This window comes from Hypanus sabinus, chromosome 15 (assembly GCF_030144855.1).
Source record: "Hypanus sabinus isolate sHypSab1 chromosome 15, sHypSab1.hap1, whole genome shotgun sequence".
Lineage (NCBI taxonomy): Eukaryota > Metazoa > Chordata > Chondrichthyes > Myliobatiformes > Dasyatidae > Hypanus > Hypanus sabinus.
In genome coordinates this window covers 89,340,585-89,358,045 of record NC_082720.1, presented here as the reverse complement: position 1 = coordinate 89,358,045, position 17,461 = coordinate 89,340,585, and the positions used below count along the sequence as shown (strand labels likewise).

The 17,461-nt window shown below is 42.8% G+C and overlaps 1 protein-coding gene across 2 annotated transcripts in view; it reads left to right on the top strand.

Annotated features, from left to right (window-relative positions):
• Positions 1–6,551: 6,551 nt before the first annotated feature.
• Positions 6,552–17,461, top strand: part of canx (calnexin) — a 69,483-nt gene continuing 58,573 nt past the window's right edge. Inside the window, exon 1 of one of the 2 annotated variants that reach the window (XM_059990692.1) lies at positions 6,552–6,670. The gene's annotated coding sequence lies outside the window, so the exon portion shown is untranslated. Of the gene's footprint in view, positions 6,671–7,356; positions 7,497–17,461 lie in introns of those variants that run through there. The other variant, XM_059990691.1, reaches the window with a different exon arrangement.

Genomic DNA, 17,461 nt, shown 5'->3' with positions numbered 1-17,461 from the left:
CCAGAGTTCTGAAAGAGGTAGCTGGAGAGATTTTGAAGGCATTAGTAATGATCTTTCAAGAATCACTAGATTCTGGAATGTTTCCAGAGGACTGGAAAATTGCACATGTTACTCTTTAAGAAGGGAGGGAACGCCAGTTAGGAAGATGTTAGAGTCCATTATTAAGGACGTGGTTCAGGGTACTGGTGCAAGTAGTGCATAGCTGGAGTCAAGCACCAATCCTTGCTATGCGCCACTCATCACAGACCAACAACCTGAATAGGTTTTTTCCCATCTCCAATTCTCTATCCTTATCATTGCATTACTTCCAATTCCATGTGTTCTGAAGTCGTTGACCAACCTGTGTGGGACTATGTGAAATGACAATACACCACATCCACTGGTACCTTCTCGTTATGGAACATGGAATTGTACAACTGTGGAAGAGGCCCTTCAGCCCATCAGGTCTGTGCTAACCATACACATGTCTGCTTATACCTCTTAAACATGGCAATCCACACTCTCCCTGTCTTTCCCACCACCTACTCCTACAGCACCTACTGTTCACTGTGTCACACAAGATCTTACCTTGCAAAACTCCTTTAAACTTTCCTCCTCTTACCTTAAATCTATTTGAAATTTTCACCCTTGGAAAAAGGTGTCCACTGTATCATAATTTTATAAACCTCTGTCAGGTCTTCCTTCAGCCTCCAATGCTCCTGAGAAAACAATTCAAGCTTGTCCAAACTTTCCTTACAGCTAATACTCTCCATGCTAGGACATATCCAAGTAAACCTTTTCTTCATCCTCTCCATACCCTCTTGTTGTCTGGCAGCCAGAGCTCCCCACAGTATTCCAAATGTGACAGACCCAAAGTTTTATACAGCTGCAATATACTTTCCAACATTTATACTCAAAGCCCTGAATGATGCTGGCAAGCACGCTGTGCACCTTCTTTACCACCTGTCCACTTGTGTTGCCACTTCCAGGGAGTCATGGACCCTTCTAATGTCCATGCTTATTAAAGGTCCTGCTATTTACCTATTCTACCACCCACAATCTCATAAAACTCCAGTGGATGACCCAAACGTGAATGTTCCTTCCAAGCCTAATCTTCTTTTTCAAGGTGTGCCATTTTTAAATCCTCTATTTCTCCTCCCAGTGATGTCAGATCAACTGATTGGTGGTTCCGTATCTTGACACCCCTTTGTTTAAAAGTGGGATCACTTTTGCTTCCCTCCAATCTACAGGAACACTTGCAGATCTTGCAGTCCAGATGGCACTGAGCTCTGCAGAGTTTGAAGCTCAGACTTGCTTGTTTTTCTAAGCTTGTAGGGATGGTTTTGGGGGCCGAGAGGGGAGTTATGGGATCAGGTTACGATTTAGGGACAGTGATATGGGAGAGTTACTGATCAGACCTCCGCTCTGATTCAAAGACCAGCAAAGTGGGTGGGTGACGACGGACATCTGTGGTTGTGGGTCTGTCTCAAGTCAGTGGGTTCCAAGAGACATGAGGGCTGGTGAGTTGGCATGCTTGGAAATCGGGGTCTCATCATCAGCTAGTCCAGGGGTTGATACCGTAACTGAAGCCTGAAAGTTAATCAAGAGTATGGATGTCCAAGCCCAATGGGTAAAGTTTGGACACTGGAGGACTGTCCTGGAGCTGAAGGAAGGGAGGGAGGAAAGGGACTTGTTTTGCTATTTATTGTGTTCTGTGTTCTGCCGAGCATTGTGGGCATGCTGTGTTTGTGCTGGAATGTGTGGTGACACTTGTGGGCTGCCCCCAGCACATCTTAGGTTATATTGTCTGTTAACAAAAATGACACATTTGCTGTTTCACACGCAAAATGCTGGTGGAACTTAGCAGGCCAGAGAGCATCTATGAAAAAGAGTACAGTCAACGTTTCAGGCCAAGACCCTTTATCAGGACGTGTGTGTATGTGTATATAATTATAATTTTTTTTCATCAGGACTGATAAAGGGTCTTGGGCTGAAATGGCAACTGTGTACTCTTGTCCATGGATGCTGCCTGGCTGCTGGGTTCCTCCATCTTTTTGTGTGTGTTGCTTGGATTTACAGCATCTGCAGATTTTCTTTTGTACGAGATAAAATGAATAAATCTAAATCTGAACTTTGGAGGATAGTAACCAGAGCATTCACTCTTCAAACCCACTACTTTCAATGTTTTGGAATGCTCTTTGCAGTGCAGAGGGGTCTTAACAGGGTGGATGTGGAGAATCCATAGCTGGGATTTGGTATTTTAGAAAAATTAGAAGTTACCACTTTATACAAAGGTAAGATGAAATATTAAAGTTCTAACCATTGACTGTACTTTTTCCAGTGATGCTGCCTGGCCTGCTGAACTCCTCCAGCATTTTGTGCGTGTTGTCTGTTTTTTATTTAAGTATGTCAGTGCCTCTTAACTTCCTTAGGAGTTTGTGAAGATTCGGCATGACATCCAAAACTTTGACAAACTTCTACAGATAAACCCTTTGAACTTTTATTGTCTCAGTGATTCTTCCACTCAGACCCTTGTGTTTGCTGCTGTAGCCGATCACAGTACAGGGTCCATTCCCCTGTAGGTGCTGGAAGTTCAAATTCACATTCACATTGTGTGTGGGCTTAATGTGATGAGGATTTCTGCCTTCACTGTTTCTATTAACACTGAATTCTAGCCCACACTTAAGTAAAAATGTTTTTTACTTACTGTCCTTCTAAACTCTCTGCTAAGGTGTCACCATTTTACCTCAGCTGATATTTGGCTCTTCAAACAATATTCAATAGAAACTTATTCTATTTACTTCAAAGTTCAAAAATTAAAAGTAAATTTATTATCAAGGTACATATATGTCACCATGTACAACCATAAGATTTGATTTTTTGCAAGGATTCGCAGCAGATCCAAGAAACAACAGAATCAATGAAAGACCACACCCAACAGAATAACCAATATGCAAAAGACAACAAACTGTGCAAATACAAAAATTAATAAATAAATTAGCAAGCAAGCACTAAATATCGAGAACAAGAGATGAAGTATCTTTGAAAGTGGTCCATAGGTTATGGGAACAGTTTCATGATGGGGTGAGTGAAATTATCCCCTCTGGTTCAAGAACCTGATGATTGAGGAGTAATAACTGTTCCTGAATCTGCTGGTGTGAGTCCTGAGGCTTCTGTAGCTTCTTCCTGATGGCAGCAGCGAGAAGAGAGCATGGCTTGGGTGGTTAGGGGTTCCTTGATGATGGATGTGGCTTTCCTGTGACAGCACTTTGTGTAGATATAGATTTTACCAGTGATGGAGTCGGGTATATCCACCACTTTTTGTAGGATATTCCATCCAAGGGCACTGGTGTTTCAATACTAGGCCACGATGCAACTGGTCAATATACTCTCCACTGCAAATCTAACTTTGTCAAAGTTTTAGATATCTTGCCAAATCTTCACAAACTTATAAGGAAGTAGAGGTACTTTCTTAAACTACCTCTTAGAAGTAGTTCCTTAAGTTAAATGTACTTTGTACCTTTAAGTTACTTAAAAAGGCAAGTTTGGAGGATTTCTAAGTCCTATTGTAAGTAACAACTTTGTCAGCAGGATCTGACTCAAATATCTGAAATACTTCATTTTTACTACTATCTCTATATGCTCTGAAAAAAACATGGGCTGCTCAGACCCAACACTGATCTCCTACCTCCCTCAAGTAACAGGCTCTTCCAATCCAACGAGCCCACGCCACCTAGTTACACCTATGTGGCCAATTGATCTACCAGTTGGGACATCTTTGGAATATGGGAGGAAACCCATGCAGCCATGGGGAGAACACACAAACTACCTACAGGCAACACCAGGAATTGAACCTGGGTCACCAGCACTGTAATAGCATTACACTAACCACTATGCTACAAGATAAGGATATTGGATTTTTTTTAAAAAATGCATCCTTGATCGATTTTTTGCCCTCCCCAGCAGCACAATTGTAATTATAGTTGACCAGCTCCCATGTAGGTTTGACACTGGACTCATGGAATAAGAAAACTTTTCCAAGCAGATTGCACAAACATGAGCATTAAACTATGTATATAACTCGTTATGATAGTGAGAGCTGTGATGTCTGTCTCCCAACAGCCACGGGAGCATCGAACTGGACAGAAGAATTAAGATCATCCCATTGTATATAATTCACATCTCCACCCTGTCCCACTGTTTTGAGCTTTCTGAGTATATGCATTTACTCATGTTGGTTCAATGAGGTCACAAGTGTCTCTGTCTTTGCCTCACTGTTACAGCAAACAAGACAGGGGGATAGGAAGGTGATCAACTAACTCACCAAACAGGGTGGCTGACAGTTTCTGCTTTCTGTTATGTCGTGAATGATCTACTTGAAGATACTAACTCATCCCTTGTTCCTTATGCTCATCAGTGTGAACTTTAGCAACAGAAAACAATTATGCACCAAGTACCAATTGATGATGTGGTTTAAAATGAGGTGAAGTTGAACATGCTGCAGCCCTGAGTTAGAAGGCAGTGAATTCATGAACTCAATTCTTCCAATATTCATCAGGGTTCTTACCAATGGAGTTGTCATCTTGAGAAGCGGCACTTTTAAGACCATTTTATATAAGAGCAGAACTAGGCCATTGGACCCATTGAGTCTGCTCTGCCATTTCATCATGGCTGATCCAATTTTCCTCTCAGCCCCAATCTCTTGCACCCCCCACCATATCCCTTCATGACCTGACCAATCAAGAATCTATCAACCTCTACGTTAAATGTACATAAAGACTTGGCCTCCACAGCTGCGTGGCAAAGAATTCCACAGATTCACCACTCACAGGCAGAAGAAATTCCTCCTCATCTCCATTCTAAAAGGACGCCCCTCTTTTATAGACAATAGGCAGTAGGTGCAGGAGTAGGCCATTCGGCCCTTCTAGCCAGCACCGCCATTCACTGTGATCATGGCTGATCATACACAATCAGTACCCCGTTCCTGCCCTCTCCCCATATCCCTTGACTCCACTATCTATAAGAGCTCTATCTAACTCTCTCTTGAAAATATCCAGAGACTTGGCCTCCACTGCCTTCTGGGGCAGAGCATTCCACATATCCACCACTCTCTGGGTGAAAAAATTTTTCCGCATCTCTGTTCCAAATGGCCTACCCCTTATTCTTAAACTGTGGCCTCTAGTTCTGGACTCACCATCAGCAGGAACATGCTTCCTGCCTCCAGCATGTCCAATCCCTTAGTAATTTATGTTTCAATCAGATCCCCTCTCATCCTTCTAAATTCCAGTGTATACAAGCCCAGTCGCTCCAATTTTTCAACATATGACAGTCCCGCCATTCCGGGAATTAACCCTGTGAACCTACGCTGCATTCCCTCAATAGTAAGAATGTCCTTCCTCAAATTTGGAGACCAAAACTGCACACAATACTCCAGGTGTGGTCTCACCAGGGCCCTGTACAGCTGCAGAAGGACCTCTTTACTCCCATACTCAATTCCTCTTGTTATAAAAGCCAGCATGCCATTAGCTTTCTTCACTGCCTGCTGTACTTGCATGCTTACTTTCTTTGACTGATGTACAAGAACACCTAGATCTCCGTTGTACTTCCCCTTTTCCTAACTTGACTCCATTTAGATAGTAATCTGCCTTCTTGTTCTTGCCACCAAAGTGGCAAGAGGCTGAGTTTTCTGAGGCTGTGTCCTCTGGTCTTGAAACTCTCCGGATAATTTCACTCACCACAACTCTACACTAATTCTACAACCTACAGACTGGCTTTCACAGACTTTACAACTCATGTTATCAGAATTACTTTACAGCACAAATTTTTCTGTTTTGCACCTGGGTTGTTTGTCAACGTTTTTCCACAGTTTTTTTTTCTATTTTTATTTTTCTATGAATACCTGTAAGAAAATGAATCTCAAGGTAGTATATGGTGATAATAAACTTTAATAACTTAGAAAATTGCATCAGACCACGGTCACACAAGAAGAATTAAACGAGCTGACAGTGTGAGAAACATTTCCAAAGGTGGATAAATCCCCAGGAGATCCATCACAGGTTGCTATGGTATTGCTAAACTGAGATGTTTGCTCTTCGATAGCTGCAGGTGCGGTACCCAGACCCAGGATAGCAAATACCCACTCTCTCACATACCCCCCCCCCCCCATTCCCCTCCATCTGGCACCCTTCCCCTAATTCCCCTCCCTCTCACCCCTAATCCCTCCCCCAAATGCCCCCGTCTCTCTCCGGCCCCTTCTCCACGTTTCTAGCAATTTCTCGCGGGCTCTGCCTCCCCGTCGCCCAAAAGTTTTCTGAGTAATGATTGGCTCCACTTTGCCACCACTCCCTCCCTCTTCCGCCATGGCAAAGTGGGGGCGGGGCCTCGAGATCACGTGATTGGCGCCCCTCTATTTCCCCCCCCCTCTCTCCCAAGCTCGCTCCCGCTTCCTCATCCCAGCTTCCAATCACCGGGTTCCACGAGGGAGCCGGCGCGCGCACGGAATGAGAGGCGGTTTGACGAACGGCCTAATTCTCCAATAAGAACGGAGAACGCGGCAGCCGGCGGCGGCCAGAGCCAATCGGAAGTAGCGACGTGATAAGTTCGTTGTGAAGGAGGGTGGGCCGCCGGCAGGTGGCGGCTCGGACTGGTGGTCACGTGATCGGAGCTAGTGGCGGGCGCCGAGGAGTGAGCGGTGAGTGCTGATTAATGGAGGGTCGGTGCGGTGTAGGGGCCTTGGGCTTCCCCTCTTCATTCAGATCGGTATCCCCCCCCCCACAAGGTCGCACAATGTCTGGCTGGGGCCTTCCCCCACTGCCGGCGGCGAGTTGTGGCCGGTGCTGCAGCATGGACCTGGGTGTTGATGAGAGGTCTGGCCGGCCTTGTATCCGTCAAGCCGGGTGGCACTGTGCCCGCAGCCCTGATAACCCCCAAGCCCTCGTTGCCTCTTCCCGGTAACACTGCGCTTTAGATGAAGGCCCCTTGTAGCGTCTGTGATGCGGTTGGTTAGAGCGGTCACGCTTAAACCTTCATTTTAAAACAGAAGATTCTGCAAATGCTGAGAATCCAGAGCTACACACACAAGATGTTGTAGAAACTCGGCAGGTCAGGCAGCATCTGTGGAGAGTAAAACTGTTGACGTTTTGGCATCATCGGGCCTGGAATGGAAGGGCTCAGATGCCAGATTAAGAAGGTTGCGCTCTTATTTTCACATTCCATGGTGGCCCTTCGTTGCAGTACGTAGTTGTCTTGTCTCGACTTTTAGCTGAGGGGTGTGTCTATAAAATATTTTCTTCTCTATGGTATATTCTAGAAGCATTTGTTGTAGTCTGCCTGGGAAGACACTAATTATGTGCTACTTTGTTACAGATCTGCTTTTGGGAGGAGGAGGAATCAATATATATTTAAGTAATAACTGTTGAAATAGTTATTTGGGTATAATGTTTGAACCCAGGTGGCTGCCACTAAGCTCCCACAAACTGAGAGCACTGAGTAGATTGTTTTTCTGTTAGTGATTTCAGGTGAGTAATTGATCAGTTGGTTGGGAGAATTCCCTTGATCTGAGTGGCTGTGTTGTGGGATCAGATTTCAGATTTAATATCACTGACATGTCATGAAAATTGTTGTTTTGTGGTAGCAGTACATGACAATAATCATTAAAAAATCTATATGTAAATGTATTGTAAAAAGAGAACAAGAAAAGTAAAACAGTGAGTGGTGTACATATGGCAAGTATAAGAAAAAAAATTGAATTAAGTAGTGCAAAAAGAGAGAAAATAAAATAGGTTCATTGTCCATTCAGAAATCTGATGGCAGAGGGAAAAAAGCTGTTCCTGAAACATTGTGTCGGTCTTGCACCATCTCGGATCGCAAGACCCTGCAGCAGATAGTCTGGTCAGCTGAGAAGATCATTGGGGTCTCTCTTCCCACCATTACAGACATTTACACTACATGCTGCATCCGCAAAGCAAACAGCATTATGAAGGACCCATGCACCCCTCACACAATCTCTTCTCCCTCCTGCCATCTGGGAAAAGGCACCGAAGCATTCGGGCTCTCACGACCAGACTATGTAAGTTTCTAACCCCCCCCCCCCCAAGCCATCAAACTCCTCGATACCCAGAGCCTGGACTGACACCAACCTACTGCCCTCTACTGTGCCTATTGTCTGTATTGTGATGCCTGCACTGTTTTGTGCACTTTATGCACTCCTGGGTAGGTCTGTAGTCTAGTGTAGTTTTTTTCTATTTTACGTAGTTCAGTGTAGTTTTTGTATTGTTTCATGTAGCACCATGGTCCTGAAAAATGTTCTCTCGTTTTTACTGTGTACTGTACCAGCAGTTATGGTCAAAATGACAATAAAAAGTGAATTGACTTCAGGTTCCTGTACCACCACCACCTTGAAGGTAGCAATGAGAAGAGGGCATGTCCTGGCTGATGGGGGTCCTTAGTGATGGATGTTCCCTTTTTGATGGACGATCTGCCCGTTTATTTTCCAGTGCTTTAGATCACTTTCCCAGACAGCTCTGAAATGTTTTTCTGAAGGGCTTTGAGGTGATGTATTATTGAGGCTCTGGAGAGAGTGCAGAAGAGGTTTACCAGGATACTGCCTGAATTGGAGGTCATGTGCTCTCATGAGAGGGTGGACAAACTTGGGTTGTTTTCTTTGGTTGAGGCTGAGTGGAGATCAGGTAGAGGTTTATAAGATTATGAGAGGCGTAGATAGAATAGACCATCAGTTGGAATATGTAATGCCAGAGGGCGTGCATTTAAGGTGAGAGTGTGCTGGGTGCCTGGAATACTGGTCGAGGGAGATACATTTGAGATGTTTAGACAGGCACATGGATATAAGGAAAATGAAAGGATATGGATATCGTATAGGCAAAAGAGGCCATTTGATGATAAATTTAGTTGGTTCAGCACAATATTTTGGGTTGAAGGGTCTGTGCTGTGCTGTCCTATATTCTTGAAAGGCTATTTTTTTTTGCAGTTTAGTAATACTAACAATGTAACTTAAGTACTTGTATCTAATGTTGGTTAGATCTTCATGAATCATGATGTGTAAAGTCAACTGAAATTTCCTCAATTCTGACAGATTTTTTCCTAATGCCTAAGCTAAGTTAGGAAGAATGAGTTACTTTAAAATAAACTTTGTGCTGAAATTTAAATTTAGAGGGTTAGAGAACAGATTATGTTTGGAATGTGCCACTTGATATGGCAGTAGAAATTTTAGACATCTCTTTCCAAAGGGGAGGTACAAGTTGCTGGCACAGGGGAGAAAAGGGGGGAATTTTTGAACAAATGGGGTATCCCACTTGTTGGACCTCAGTGTAGCAGTTAGTGTGATGTTGTTGCATCTTGGGGCGTTGGAGTTGAGTTCAATTCCAGCATTCTCTGTAAGAAAGTTTGCACATTCTTCCTGTGTGGATTTCCTCTGGGTGCTCCAGTTTCCTCCCACAGTCCAAAGATAAACTGGTTCATAGGTTAATTGGTCATTGTAAATTGTCCTGTGATTGGGCTAGGGTTAAGTTGGGGGTTGCTGGTCAGCATGGTTCGTTGGGTCATGAGCCTGTTCAGCACTGTATCTCTAAATGAGTAAAATTGAAAGAGCTCTCCAACATGTGAGATATTTTATTTGTGTGTTGGTTCTGAGAAGGATGGGTCAAAAACATTTTGTATATGGGACGTGGATTAGATCACGCTTGAGCTCATAATTTTCTCCTCTCTGAAGAACAAAGTGGGAAAACTTGCTGCTGTTTCTTGAATAGAACAGGTGTAACAGCTAGAAAAATACCAGGGCTCTCTTATTAGGGAAAGAAATGGCTGAAACCTCTTCCAAAACTAGTGCTCCAACAGGACAGACATGAAGAAAACTATCTGCATTTGTGTGTAAGCAAGGGTTGCAATTACACATAATATGATACAGAAGGTGTTTCTGACCCAAGTGTGTCAAATTTGTTTGAAGTATTAATACACCAAATGGAAAACATAGGAAGATCACAAGCTGCAGTACCCTCTTGGCCACATTTTGGTATTATAGTTGACCTGATAAGTATCTGATCCCATATGGGGATTATTGTGGCCTTCAGTTACTTCAGACTGCTCACTTTCCTACTGCCTTCTGCTACTTTTAGATTTTACTGTTAGTGTGCATATGGCTGGCTCTTCTGTAGTCCCCCAATGTTGCAAATACCTGTGCAACTTTGTCAGATTTTGCACTTAACTGTTAAGTTGATCCTTTTTGTATGCAAATAGTAATGAATTCAGACTCATTTATCTTGTGAACATTGAAACATACAGTGAAATGCATCAACCTAAAGATGTACTGAAGGTAATCCGCAACTATCAACACACATTCGGACGCTAACATTGTATGCCTACGTTGTTCAGCAATACAACACCAGCATCATCAATATTAATTGTTTATTTATTTTTGCAGTTGCAGAGTTTGTCTTCTGCACTCTGATTGAACGCCATAGTTCGGCAGCCTTTTCATTGATTCTGCTATAGTTATTCTATAGATTTGAGAATGCCCACAAGAAAATGAATTTCAGAGTTCTATATGGCAATCATATATGTACTTTGATAATAAAATTTACTTTGAACTGTGATCATCTCTGGAACCATTAAAACAAGTTCTGCCTCACCCAGTTTTGCACTCGTTATCTCAATTCAGCCATGCCTGAATGATTGTGTTCTCATATGGCTCAGATGTCAAATTTTGTTTTAATGAGTTCCCTTCTTATTTAGTCCAGTTGGACAAGTCGCATGGACAGTCGGACAGTTTGGTACTGTGTGTCTGGCATCCCTGAATTTAAGTGTTTAAACATTGGCAGTTATTTCATCAACTGAATATGGGATTTTGAGTTCACCTTTGTGCATCTGAGATGCTTCCAACATGTTCTCCTTAAGCTTTTGGACACTTGCCCTGTTACTGACTTATGAGACTGAATCAGAATCAGGTAACTATTAGAAGGTTCCTGTACAACCTCTTTAATGGTAGTAATGAGAACAGGGCATGTCCTGGGGTGGGGTCATTAATGATGGATACCACTTTTTTTCAGAAGCATTGCATTTTGAAGATGTCCATGATGCTGCGGAGCCTAGTGCCCATAATGGAGCTGGCTGAATTTGCAAATCTCTACCACTTTTTCTGATCCTGTGCAGTGGCCCCTCCGTACCAGACAGTGATGCAACCAGTTATCCATGATATGTCTATCAAAATCTGCTAGAGTCTTTGACATACCAAGCATCCTCAGATTGCTAAGGAAGTATAGCTGCTGTCATGCACTGTAATTGTATCATTATGTTGGGCCCAGGTTAGATCTTCATAGATGTTGACACTGCCCCCCACCCAGAATATTGAGACTGCTCACCCAAGCAATTTTGCAGGTGCTGAAAATCCAGGGCAACATACACAAAATGCTGGAGAAACTTGGGTCAGGCAACATCTATGGAAAGGGATAAACAGTTGACATTCATAAATGGAGACTGTGTTACTTTTCATCATTTCATTATTGCACTTCCTGATGACTTTTGAAATTAGTCCCCTTTTGCAGCATTGTTAGAATACCCTGATGCCTGTTAAATGATGTCAGTGTTCACTGCCTAGGCTGATGTCTTGAGTCATCCAGTGCACTTTATTTTGATTTAGAGATGCAGCACAGTAACAGTTTTGCCTGACCCATAGAGCCCACGTTGCTCAGTTACACTGATGTGACCAATTAATCTTGGCAATGCGGGAGGAAACCACGTGCTCATGGAGAGAATGTGCAACAGGAACTGAACCCAGTCACTGGCATTGTAACAGTGTTACACTACCATGCTGCCTACATGTGGTCAGGCCTGAGTTAATTTTCACCCTCCGGCATATTTCAGCTGCAATTATATCAATCCTTTCCATTTAATTTCTGCGTGAATGATCCATTGGGAAAGGACAGTTTTTCCATCCAGCAGATCCCTTGATGGACCATGCTGGATGTTGGAAAGGGTGAGCAATTTCAAGTTCCTGGGTGTCAGATCTTTCATATGCTCAACATAGTCATACAATTACAAAAGTCATGACAGCAGTTGTATTTCATTAAGAGTTTGGCAATTGGTAGATACCCAAAGGCTTTAGAAAATTTCTACAGATGTGCCATGGAGAGAATTCTAACCGGCTGTACCACTGTCTGGTATGGAGGGACCACTGCACAAGATTGCAAAGAATATCAGCCAGCTTCATGGGCTCTCCAGCATCCAGGGCATCTTCAAAAGGTGATGCCTCAAAAAGGTGGCATCCATCATTAAGGACCCCCATCACCCAGGTCATGCCCTCTTCTCATTGCTACCATCAGTGAGGAGGTTCAGGAGCCTGAAGACACACACTTAATGATACAGGAACAGCTGCTTCTCCTCTGCCATCACATTTCTGAATGGACAATGAATCCATGAATGCTAACTCACTATTTTATTTCCTCTCTTTTTGCACTACTAAAGTCAATTTTCTTTTTTATTTATACTTGTAATTTATAGATTTTTATTTTTTATTGCAATGTTGTGCTGTGGCAAAACAACCAATTAATAATAATCTACTAACCGGGATGTCTTTGGACTCTGGGAGGAAACCAGAGCACCCGAAGGAAACTCACATGCAGATGGGAAGAACTAGAAACTTTCTGACAGAGGACTCTGGAATTGAACTCAGACTCCCTGAGCTGTGCAGGTGTCATGCTAACCGCTACGCCACATAAAGCATACATCCAATTAAGCACTTTTGGCCTATCTAGAGGTGGAATTAATCACAGACTGAAAAGGAACTCAACTGTATGAATCCAATTTATAATGGTGGCATGAGAGCATAGAGGTTAGTGTAATGCTTTACAGTGCCCAGCTATAAGATCTGGGTTCAATTCCCATTGCTGCCTGTAAGGAGTTTGTGAATTTTCTCCATTATAATGTCATTTCCTCTGGGTGTTGCAGTTTCTTCCCACATTCCAAAGATTTGTAGGTTAAATTTATTAAATTGTGTGCATGCTGTATTGGCGCTGAAGGCATGGCAACTCTTGCAGGCTGTTCCCAGCACATTCTCAGACTGTGGTCTTTGATGCAAATGACACATTATATTGTTTTGCTGTATATAACACAAATAAAGCTAATCTTTTATCATTGCCTTTTGGGAAAACTTGTTAGTGATGTGGTGGCCCTGAATTCCAGATAATTTGTTCCTGTTTTTTAAAAAAAATCTTGGGAAATCCCAGTTGGCAGACAAATCTAGTCTAGATGGCTACATTGATCCCGACTGTATTGTTGATGGCTTCTGTTCCATAACGTTATTTTGGTGTTTGGAAAGAGTTGGGTTGTGTCCCATGAAGGTGTGCAGGATGTGGACAATCTTGTGCCATTGCCAGGTTCTGACTTGCACTGTGGGTTATTCCATTATGTTGGCAACCTCCTGGATAGAATCTCAAAAGACTTACATTTACAGTAGATTCTGGTTAATTGGGATTCTTTGGGACCAGTAAATTTTGGCCCAATTAAGGAGCTGTCTCAATTAGACAAAGTTTCATGGAAATGGTTAAAAACGTATGTTAAAAAAAACAGTTTAAGTAACAAATTGTGTACTTACAGTACTGTGCAAAAGTCTTAAGCACGCTATCACTTTAGCTATATATGCGCCTAAGAGTTTTTCATAGTACTATAATAATTTATATATTGTAGTGTACTACTGCAAAAATACAAATTTCGTAATGCATGGGAGTGATGATGAATTTGATTCTATTGTGGAATGGGAAGGAGACTTGGAGAGGGGAATCATGGCTGGAAGAAAGAAGGGAGGGAAGAGGGAGCAGGTTGCACCGAAGAGACATTCTGTAATGATCACTAAATCAATTGTTTGGAATCAAATGACCGTGCCTGGTGTCTCTGGGCTGGGAGTGTCTAGCACTCCTCCTCTGCCACCTGCCTGACCCCTGTGCTTTGGCACTCCACCCTTACCATTCCCAACATTCTTTGCTCTGTCAGATTTACAAACTCTCTCCACTCCACAGTGACAAGTACAGTATTGTGCAGAAGTTTTTAGGCACAATAGCCTAAACTAGGCACACTAGGCTCGCTTGTGCTTTATAAAGTTGCAACATTACATCCTTACTTTTGTATTCCAGTTGTCTTGAAATTAATGCTGACATCGCATTTACCTTCTGCAAATTCAAACTCAACCTGCAAATAGACTTTTCGGGAATCCTGCACAAGGACTCCCAAGACCTTTTGCACCTCGGTTTTTTTGTATTTTCTCTCTGTTTACAAAATGGTCAAACCAAAGTGCATGACCATACACTTCCTGACACTATTCCATCTGCCATTTTTTTGCCTATTTTCTTAATCTAAGACCTTCTGTAGTTCCTCTACTTCGTCAAAATTACCTGCCCCTCCACCTATCTTCATACTGTAATGAAAGATTTGCAACAGAGCCATCAATTTCATCATCCAAGTCATTAACGTATAATGTTAAAAGGATTAGTCCCAACGCAGTCTGCCTGTGAAACACCACTAGTCACCGGCAGCCAACCAGAAAAAGCTCCCTTTATTCCAACTCTTTGTCTCCTTGCCAATCAGTCGCTGCTTTATCCATGCTAGAATCCCTCCTGTAATACCACTGACTCAGCCTCACATGGTATCTTGTCAAATACCTTCTGAAAATCCAAGTGCACAATATCAGCTGATTTTCCTTTGTCTATTCTGCTTTTCTCTTCAAAGAATTCCAACAGATTTGTCATGCAAGATTTTCTCTTGAGGAAACCATACAGCTTACAGCTGTCCATTTTATCATGTGCCTCCTAGTACCCTAAGATCTCAAACTTAATAATCGATTCCAACATCTTCCCAACCACTGAGGTCAGACTAATGGGCCTATAATTTCCTTTCTTCTGCCTCTCTCCCTTGTTGAAGAGTGGAGTGACATTTGCAATTTTCCAGTCTTCCAGAACTATTCCAGAATTTAATGATTCTTGAAAGATCACTACTAATGCCTCCACGATCTCTTCAACCACCTCATTCAGAAGCCTGAGGTGTACACCATGTGATCCGTGTGACTTGTCTACATTCTGACCTTTCAGTAACTTCCACCATACTGCTAGTGTCTTCCACAGTGAAGCCTGATGCAAGATACTTTTAATTTAGCTTGTCATTTTGTTGTCTGCCATTACTACCTCTCCAGCATTGTTTTCCAGCCATCTGATAATCCATTCTCGCCTCTTTTGCACTTTTGTATCTGAGAAACTTTTGTTATTCTCTTCAATATCATTGGCTTGCTTACAATTCGTATACCATCTTTACCTTTGAAAAAAAGAGTTGCCTTCTGTTGGGTTTTAAAAGCTTCTCAATCTTCTAATTTCCCACTCATTTTTGTTCTATTATATGCCCTCTCTTTGGCTTTTATGCTGGCTTTGATTTCTCTTGTTAGCTATTATTGTGTCACCTTGCCTTTAGAATACTTAAAGGCTCTCTAAGAATAAGCCAGGAAATTATAGGCCAGTGAGCCTGAGATCAGTAGTGGGAAAGTTATTGGAAGATATTCCAAGAGACCAGATATGGAAGTATTTGGATAGACATGGGGTAGTCAGCATATCTTTGTTTAACCAGTCATGGAATTTTTCAAGGAGGTTTATCAGGAAGGCAAAGACTTGGTCTGCAAGGCCTTTGACAAGGTCTTGCATGGTTGGTGGTCCTGCATAGGAGATTGGTCGAGTAGGTTCAGTCACTTGGTATCCAAGATGAAGTAGTAAATTGGATTAGACATTGGCTTTGTGGGTGAAGCCAGAGAGTGATAGTAGATGGTTTCCTCTGACTGGAGGCCTGTAACATCTGGTGTGCTGCAGAGATTGGTGCTGAATGTTGTTTGTCATCTATATCAACACCTCTCTAATGCTTCTCTGCCCTTGTAAAGCAACCAGAACTGAACACAATATTCTAGTGTGGTCCAAGCAGAGTATTATAGAGATGCAGTCTTACCTTATGACCCTTGAATTCAATCCTTTGACTAATGAAGACAATTACACCATATGCCTTTTTAATAACCCTAGCACCTTTGAGGGATCTGTATATGGGAACCCCAAGATCCCTCTGTTCCTCCTGCATGGAATCCTGCCATAAACCTTGTGCTCCACGTTCAAGTTTAATCTTCTGAGGTGTATCTCTCCGCACTTACTGAACTCCATATGACTCTTCTCCACCCAACTTTGCATCCTGTTGTGACCTATGACAGCATTCTACTTTCTCTGCAGCACCTTCAACCTTTCGTCGTCTGGAAATTTGCTAAGCCACTCCTCCACTTCCCTGTCCAAATCATTTATATATGTATATATTTTTTAAAAAATCTCATATCAGGGTCCCAGAACTGTTCCCTGTGGAGCATCACTGGTCACTGACCTCCAGGCAGGAAGCAGTCTACAAGTGCCCTCTGCCTTATGTGGGCAGGCCAATTCTGAATCCTCAGTTAGGTTTCCCTGGAGTCCATATCTATCTTGACTACCTTGGAGACCTTGTCAAATACCAGAGTAAAATGCATATACACCACATCCACTGCTCTATCTTCAGTAATTTGTATTGTCATAATCTCAAAACTCAATTAGTCTTATGAAGAATGGCCTGCCTCTCACAAGCCGCGCTGACAATTATTGTCATATGCTGTGTCATTTGACTTGGCCAATCATGGTTGTTCTTGGCAAATTTTTCTACAGAAGTGGTTTGCTATTGCTGCCTTCTGAGCAGTGTCTTTACGAGACAGTTGACCGCAGCCGTTATCAATATTGTTCAGAGATTGTCTACCTGGTGTCAGTGGTCACATAACCAGAACTTGTGGTCTGCACCGGCTGCTCATACGACCACCACCTGCTCCCACGGCTTCACATGACTGATCGGAGGCTAAGCAACTGCTACTTCTAGCCCAAGTGTGACCTGCAGGCTAGTGGAGGGAAGGAGTGCCTTCCACCTTTGGTAGAGATGTATCCCACCCTGCCACCCAGTGCTGATGCTGACAATGCCTAATCAGACTATGCTTCTCCAAGTGTTCAAATCTATTCTAATGTTTTACATAAGTTGAAGAAAATCTCATCAGTCTCTTAACTCTTGATACACCTCATTTTTCAGTCATGTCAGTACTTTCTTAGATCCGATTCTCTTTTTTTTGTGCTCTAGCCACACAGATCACTAAAGTCTACCAGGCTAGAAGGTTGCACTGTTTATTGTACTTTGGAAGTCACAATGCTCCCTTGTGCCTTTCAGAGTACAAACCTTTTCACAGTGTCGCCATGGCATAACGTTTTATAGCGCCAGTGATTAGGGTTCAAATTCCACTGCTGTCTGTAGCTTTCTCCCTGTGACTGAGTAGGTTTCCTCTGTGTGCTATAGTTTTCTCCCACGTTCCCAAGGCGTTCAGATTAGGTAGGTAAGCTGTGGGCATGCTATGATGGCAACACTTGTGGGCTGTCCCAGCACATTCTCAGACTGT